The sequence below is a fragment of the Triticum urartu genome, chromosome 6 (assembly GCF_003073215.2).
Source record: "Triticum urartu cultivar G1812 chromosome 6, Tu2.1, whole genome shotgun sequence".
NCBI lineage: Eukaryota > Viridiplantae > Streptophyta > Magnoliopsida > Poales > Poaceae > Triticum > Triticum urartu.
Window position 1 is genome coordinate 199,476,573 of NC_053027.1, and position 7,729 is coordinate 199,484,301.

Below are 7,729 nucleotides of genomic sequence, written 5' to 3' on the forward strand. Positions count from 1 at the left end.
CACAACACACACGGCTTATTAGCAGCAATCGTCTGTGTTGTTATCGGTCTTCGCACACATTTTTGATTACAGACCTGTTTGCCGCGTATCACACACATCTTGTTTAGTTGAACCATTTCTGTTCTCTTATCTCAGCGCAAATAGTTCATCCGAGTGAACCGCGTGTTGTATATCCCACACACCTTGATTTGGTTGACCGTTTCTTTTGTGTTGCCTAATCACAAACAGTTCATTCGAGTGAACTGTATGCTGTACATTGCACACACCTTCATCTGGTTGCCCGTTTCATTTGTTCCTCCTCATTGCAAACAGTTAACTGATCTAAACCGTATGCCCTGCATCGCACACGCAACTAAAATCTGAACCGTGTTTGATGCATCCTCCATCACAAATGATTTGCACCCTTTTTGATGGTTTTTTAAAACCACCGTTTGAGATTATTGCGTCGCACAGAGTTTCACCGAAGGGTCTCTGATCGTAGTGTCGCGTTAGTAGCATCCTCCAATAGTGGCTAATCGGTGACACCGAAAGTAAAATTTCAGTGGACCCCTAGCAACTCAGAGACACCGAACCACATCTTGGTCCAACCAGAATGGTTTATTTTTTTTGTTGAGTGCTTCGGTATCACCGAAGTGACCAACTCGGTAGCTCCGAAATGCATTCTATGAAAACCTAGAACTAAGATTTGAACTCAAATTTTTGAAAAATCATCTGCTTTTTGTGATAACTCATCTACTCTGCCCATACCTATCCATTCACATGGTCAGCTTGTAAGATTTCAAGTGGCAGTGATAGCTAGAACATGTCAGAGCAGAATGTGGATCTTAGTGAGGGATTAAGTCTAGCTGAGAGCTCTGATGAAGGCAGCATGAGCACTCCTAGCAATTTGCCTAAGGCAGCCAAGAGGACTAGGAAGAACAAGGGCTCAAACACGGAGGATGAGGACTTCCAGCCCAAGGAAGTGACCTCAAAGAAGAATAAGGTGCTTGCCAAGGAGAGATTGGTTGTAAGGAAGGTCCCAATATCCAAGTGTGAAAAAACCTCAGCTCCCATATAAACCATGACATTCACACTTGAGGAGCCAAGTGATACATAGGCTGATGCTAGCAAGAATAAGAAGAGGCAAAGGAAGACAACTGCGTGTGTCATTGGCAAACCCTACATGGTTGCTGATGATCATGATGATGATGATGATGAGGAACCTATTCCAGATGCACCTCCAGCAAAGACTCAAAAGCTCATGTTAGATGCTATGAAGTCTGCTGCTCCCTCCAGGCCCAAGTCCAAGCCCAAAGCACTAGCTCCTAAGAGGTCAACCAGGAACATCTCTGCTAGTAAGAAAAACAAGGCCCCAGTGCCCGAGGCAGAAATTGATGACGAGCCACTAGTGCTCAGGAAGCTGAAGCCCAAGATTCCAGACCCTGACAACTCTCATCTAGTAGCAAAAAATATGATGCTCAAGAAGGATAAGGGTATGCGTTAGTGGAGGATGACTGATCCATATTCTGTCAGGAGAATGACTTATTGTGACTATCGCTTTCACACTGATTGACAAGAAGCCCATAGTCACTGACATGAAATGGGTGGATTGGAAGTACATCAATGCCAATGAGGATCACTTTCCCCATGTTCATGAGAGCTTCAGACTTGCATGAGTAGATGCATTCGTTGGGAATAAGCTCACCAAATGGAATGACGAGATGAGTATGCAATTCTATTCCACAGCTCATTTCTATCCAGATGGTAGAATTGCATGGATGACTGAGGGTTCCAAATACCAGTAAACAATCTCTGAGTGGGCTGAACTTCTTGGTGCCCCTAAGGAAGAATGAAGTGACATTGATGTCAATGGGAAGCCTCAGATGGATCACAACTCCATGGCTAATATGTACAAGCCTATCCCCAAGAAAGATCTTGATACACATAAGCTTGGTTTAGTGGAGCATCTGCTTGCTAGTTTGGCCACCACCAATACTATCTTGAGGCACATTCTTTTGCCAAAGTCTGGAAATGATAAGATGATTCGTGGCCACTCCATCAACTTGCTACATGTGTTTGACACTCCACAAAAGTTCAAGGTTATGAGCCTGATAGCTGAGACCATATAGAGAACTGCAGCTGACGAGAAGAGATCTTGTGGATTTGCTCCTCATATTCAGTTGCTCATCAACTTCAAGGTTGGAACGAGCACTTATCTACTTAATCGTGAGCATATCCCATTGCAGCCTGAGTTTGAGGACAACATTGTAGTGATGGACCCTTCACATCCTTCCTCTGCTCAAGCTCAAGAAGAGATCTAGATAGCTGGAACAGCAAAAGCAGCACAAGAGGCATCAGCCTCCAATGCTCCCATAGCCAACCTCAAGACGAAGAATGATCAAATGGCATATCTGCTTGAAGCAACACTAAGAATTGAGCGAATCTGGCCAACCTAGCCAAGAACTAGGAAAGCTTAGAGCGAATAGTTGAGGATAAGATGTACAATCTTGATGTCAAGATTACTGAGGTATAGTGTATAGTGTTCTACAAAAAAAATAAGTCGTACGATCAAGATTAGGGATATCACAACACAACTCTAAAAACAAATAAGTCATACACGCATCATATTATAAGCCTGGGGCCTCGAGGGCTCGAATACAAGTGCTCGATCATAAACGAGTCAGCGAAAGCCACAATATCTGAGTACATACATAAGTTAAACAAGGTGCCATAAGACGGCTAGCACAAACTGGGATACAGATCAAAAGAGGCGCATGCCTCCTGCCTGGGATCTTCCTAACTACTCCTGGTCGTCGGCGGCCTGCATGTAGTAGTAGGCACCCTCGAGGTAGTAGGAGTCGTCAAAGGTGGCGTCTGGCTCCAAGGCTCTAGCATCTGGTTCGACATCCGAGAAGAATGGAAAAAGGGGGGAAAGAGGGAGCAAAGCCACCATGAGTACTCATCCAAAGTACTCGCAAGCAAGGATCTACACTAAATATGCATTGGAATCAATGAGATGGGTAGTATCTGTGGACTGAACTGTAGAGTGCCAGAATAAGAGGGGGATAGCTAGTCCTATCTAAGACTATGCTTCTGGCAGCCTCCATCTTGAAGCATGTAGAAGAGAGTAGCAAGTGCAACATCCAGTAATAACGCAGAGCATAATCCTGCCCGGCGATCCTCCCCTCGTCGCCCTATGGGAAAGCGATCACCAGGTTATCTCTAGAACTTGCACGAGGTGCGTTTTATTAAGTATCCAGTTCTAGTTGTCATAAGGTCAGAATACAACTCTGGGTCATCCTTTTACCGAGGGAAGTGACTATTCGAATAGATAAACTTCCCTGTAGGGGTGCACCACATTACCCAACACGCTTGGTCCCTCTGGCCGGACACACTTTCTTGGGTCATGCCCAGCCTCGAAAGATCAACACGTCGCAGCCCTACCCAGGCTCAACAGAGAGGTCAGCACGCCGGTCTAAACCCAAAGCGCGTCGGGGTCTGGGCCCATCGCCCGTTGCACACCTGCACGTTGTGTGGGCAACCACTAAGCGGACCTAGCAACCTCCATTACTAAGGAAGTTGCATTACGCGCTCCAACTGGGCGCACGTCGCTTAGTCGCTGACGTCAAGAAGGCTTCGACTAATACCACGACGTCGAGTGCCCATAATTGTTCCCTCGTAGTTGTTTAGTGCGTATAGGCTAGTGGCCAGACTCATATCAAATATACAGATCTCGTTAAGCGTGTTATTTTGAAGTAACCGCGGATGCCGACCAGGACCAGGCCCACCTGTCTCCTAGGTGGTCACAACCTGCCTTGTCTCTCCGCCACAAAGTAACACTCGGGGACCGTCGGGAACCTAGGCCCACCACTACCTGGATGGAACCGCCTGCCCCTTCAGCCCCCATCTCCGAACAGTAACATAAGCAATATGAAAGTATATCATATATGTACCCGTGATCACCTCCCGAAGTGATCACGGCCCAGTAGCATAGCACGACAGATAAACAAAAGTGTAGGGCCACTGATGTAATACTAGCATCCTATACTAAGCATTTAGGATTGCAGGTAACGGTAACAACAAAAGTAACAAGGACAGGCTATGCAGCAGAATAGGTTCATCCGAAAGCAGTAACAGCTACTCTACTCTAATGCAAGCAGTAGAGGGAAATAGTAGGCGATATCGGGATGAACAAAGGGGGGGCTTCCTTGAAGCTCGACAGAGAAGGATGGGTCGTCAACACCATAGACGATTGGGGCAGCAACTGCGTCAGTCTCGTAGTCTACCAGAGAGTAGAGGGGGGAGAAACAATGAATACAATGCAAACAGATGCATTAAGATGCATGACATGACATTTAGTGGTGCTAGGATGAGCTAACGCAGTACTAGGTGCTACTGGCGAAGGGGGGAAACATCCGAGAAAGTATTCTAGGTGTTCGGTATTTTTGGACAAACGAACCGGAGGGGGATGGTTGCATGTTTGCTATGTTAGGGACGTGTGGCAGATGAATGGACTACGTATTCGGATTTATCTCACTTTTCTGAGCAACTTTCATATAAAAATTATTTTCATCCGAGTTACGAATTATTTTATATTAATTTTCAAAGTTTTAGTTAATTTCTAAAATTAATTTAATTCAAAAATGAAATAAAATGCTATGGGCACACAGAAGTGTACCCAGAACTATGCAGTAGAGACTGACATGTGGGCCCAGTCAACTTCCCAGTTAGCAGTTGACTGGGTCAACATTGACTGGTCAAGGGGCGTTGGGGTCCCACTTGTCACTGACTAGGATTGCCTAGTCAGCAGGTTTTACTGGTCAAAAGACCAGTGGGACCCATGTGTTCGTGAGACATAATTAACATATTGTTTTGTTTTTTAAGTAAACTAACTGGTTGTAGGCCCTTCTGTCAGTGACTAATTAGTGGGGTGGTTGGTTAGTACTAATTGGGGTTAGCCCCTAAGTCAACAAGGGGCCACTGGGCACGCGCGTAGCCACGGCTGGGAGCCGGGTGCGACGCGGGCGGCTAGCGGAGGCAACGGCGGGCGACGGAAATGGCTATGATGAGTGGCCGCACGCAAGGGCGAGGAGCCAGTGCGGGGCGAGCAGCGGCGTGGTGCATCAACAGAGCAAAGCAGCAGCGAGGAGCGCAAAGAGAGGGGGGTTCAGGGCTGGCGTGAGGCAGGGTACGGCGGGAGTTTGGTAGAGTGTGGCCAGGGCTCGTGGTGCGGCCAAGGATGCGTGAGAGCGACCAGTGGCATGGCGAGCAGAGCTCCGTCCTGGACAATGGAACGGTGGCCTACGGCATTGAATCGAGGGGGGAAGAGGGGGATTTGGGGGAGAAGCTCACTGCGAGCCTGTAGTGGTGCTAAGTGGGCTCGAGAAGGGTTCGACGATGCCGGAATTGAAGAGGAACGCCGGCGGTGGTCCGAGGTAGACGGAGCTCGTTCCGAACGAGGTAGGGGGTACCGGCTTGCGCTCGTTAGGGGAGAAGGTGTAGCGAACGGAAGCGGAGCTCCTGGATAAGCTGGATTGGCAAGGGGAGGTTGGTGAGCGCGTTGGCAGAGGAGGCCATGGCGACGGTGGCACCGGTCGTCGAACAATTCTAAGAGAGCGAGGGAGTGAAGGGGGAAAATGTCGATCTAGGGTTCATAGGGCGATGCGGGAGGTCTTGTAGGTCGTCGGGTGCTACAGGGGGATGCCGTCGTGTCACCAATCCCGCGGTGCATTGCAGGCACGGGGCACGGGCGTGCTGCCACGGAGGAAGGAGGAAGAAAACCACCTCAGTGGGCTGGGCCAGTACTGTGTATGATGGGCCAAAGTGCACAGTACTTAGGTTCCTTCTTCATTTACCATTTTCTATTTTCTCTATGGTTTTCTATTTATTTTAGTTATCAAACGAACTTTTTCAACTGTTCCACGTAGCACATAATTACTAGGCAATATCTTAAAGCAGCACACAAAGATACAATTTATTTTGAAAAGGTTGGATATTTATTTAAATTAGAACAGTAAATTTAATTGTTGCTAACTCTGTTTTAAATAGGTTAGGGACATTTTATTAATTCAAAATATGTTGGATAATTCATGAAAAAAAGTTAGGGAATATTCTAAACCCATCCTATATTTTTATTTTATTATTTGAAAATTAATAATTTGACTTTCTTTTGAATTGAATTCGAGTTCGATTTGGATCAAGGTGAGGTTTAGGAAATTAATCGTGATGACATGTCACCATTAGTGTGTGTTTACTGTAGCTTAACTATCGGGTGTTACAAATCTCCTCCACTACAAGAAATCTCGTCCCAAGATTTAAGAGGTAGAGTTAAGGGGAAGGAATTGGTTACGAAATTCTAACGAGTCTTCTTGATCTTGGTTGATCTTCTTGGAGTAGTTGATCCTTTGAGTTGATGTCTTCAGTTCTCTGCTTCAGGGCATCGTGACGAAGTTGTCATTCTTTTTTAGGATCTCCATCATACTTACAGAAAAGATAAGGGCTGGGGGAACTCTGGATGGACGGACCTCAACACATGTTAGGTACCTGGGGGTTATCTCAGTGAACGAAGCATAGAGTCATCTCTCGAGCTGAGATTCAAGAAAGTCATCGAGAGCAAAATAAAAGGTGCAATAAGAAGTTTCAAGACGATAGGCAATCGTTCGATGTCTACTCAGAAGGAGAACAAGGTTTAGAGCAGTGAGATTAATTATTGTGCTTGATATCAAAATGAATCACTAGGAATGTCGTGGTATTCTCACGGGGGGTGCAAGACGACAGATGCCACAGGGTGGCTTAGTGTGAGGGCAAGGCTTCTGCTGATAGGCCCGGGAGCGGGTATGCGAGTAGCACGCGCTAGTTTACCCAGGTTCGAGGCTCTCCGGAGAGATAACACCCCTACTCCTGCATGTCTGAGTATATCTGGTATGTATATCTGGTACAGAGTTGCTCCTGGAGCTGTATCTGAAAGCAGTGCCACAGGCATCTAGTTTCATATATGCATGTATGTGGCCTGCTCTAGTGACCGGCCATGCCCATGGCTTATGGCCGTGAGCATGTGTGTGCTCATGCGTGAGTGCATGTGAGAGTGGATGGATGGATAGATGCTATATATAGTGAGGCTAGCTTAATATGTAAGATAGCTAGTGGCATGGGGGGCAAGTGGGCATGGTGGGTGGCTTTGGTTGTAAGCTACCTTGGATAGCTTACAAACCAAGCCTATTTTAGGCATGGTGCATGTCATGCTTGTCCCCTGGGGCATTTTATAAATCAATGCCCAGGGGACACGGTACACTGTAGATGACGTTGCGGTACGGCTGTCTCGTCGGGGTCTTGTCGGTGTCGGGTCGGGGCTGCAGTCGGCAGCCGGCCGTGTGGAGCAGTCGGACGGGGAGCCAGCAGGAGTGCCCGGGGAGTCGGACTGAGGGGCTTTGCTAGCCCCGATGTCTTGATTTATTGTCTCGCCGTCTTCGGGGTACCCATGGACAATTACTCCGACAGTAGCCCCCAAGCCTTCGGGCAACTTGGCAAAGTTGGGCGGAGGATTTTTTTGGCGGGTTTTCACGGAAATGATCATGCAAAAGACAAAGTTAGTCCACGCATATATATCAAATGAATGCTTTTAGCATTGCAAGTTTTATGTAGAGGGTGCCGACTCGGTTTCGTCCGAGCCCCCTTAATCTTTTTCGTGTTCCCTTCGCCTTTTGGCTTGTGTGCTTGCTTGCCGGACAGACGCTCTGCGGTCTGTGGCTGA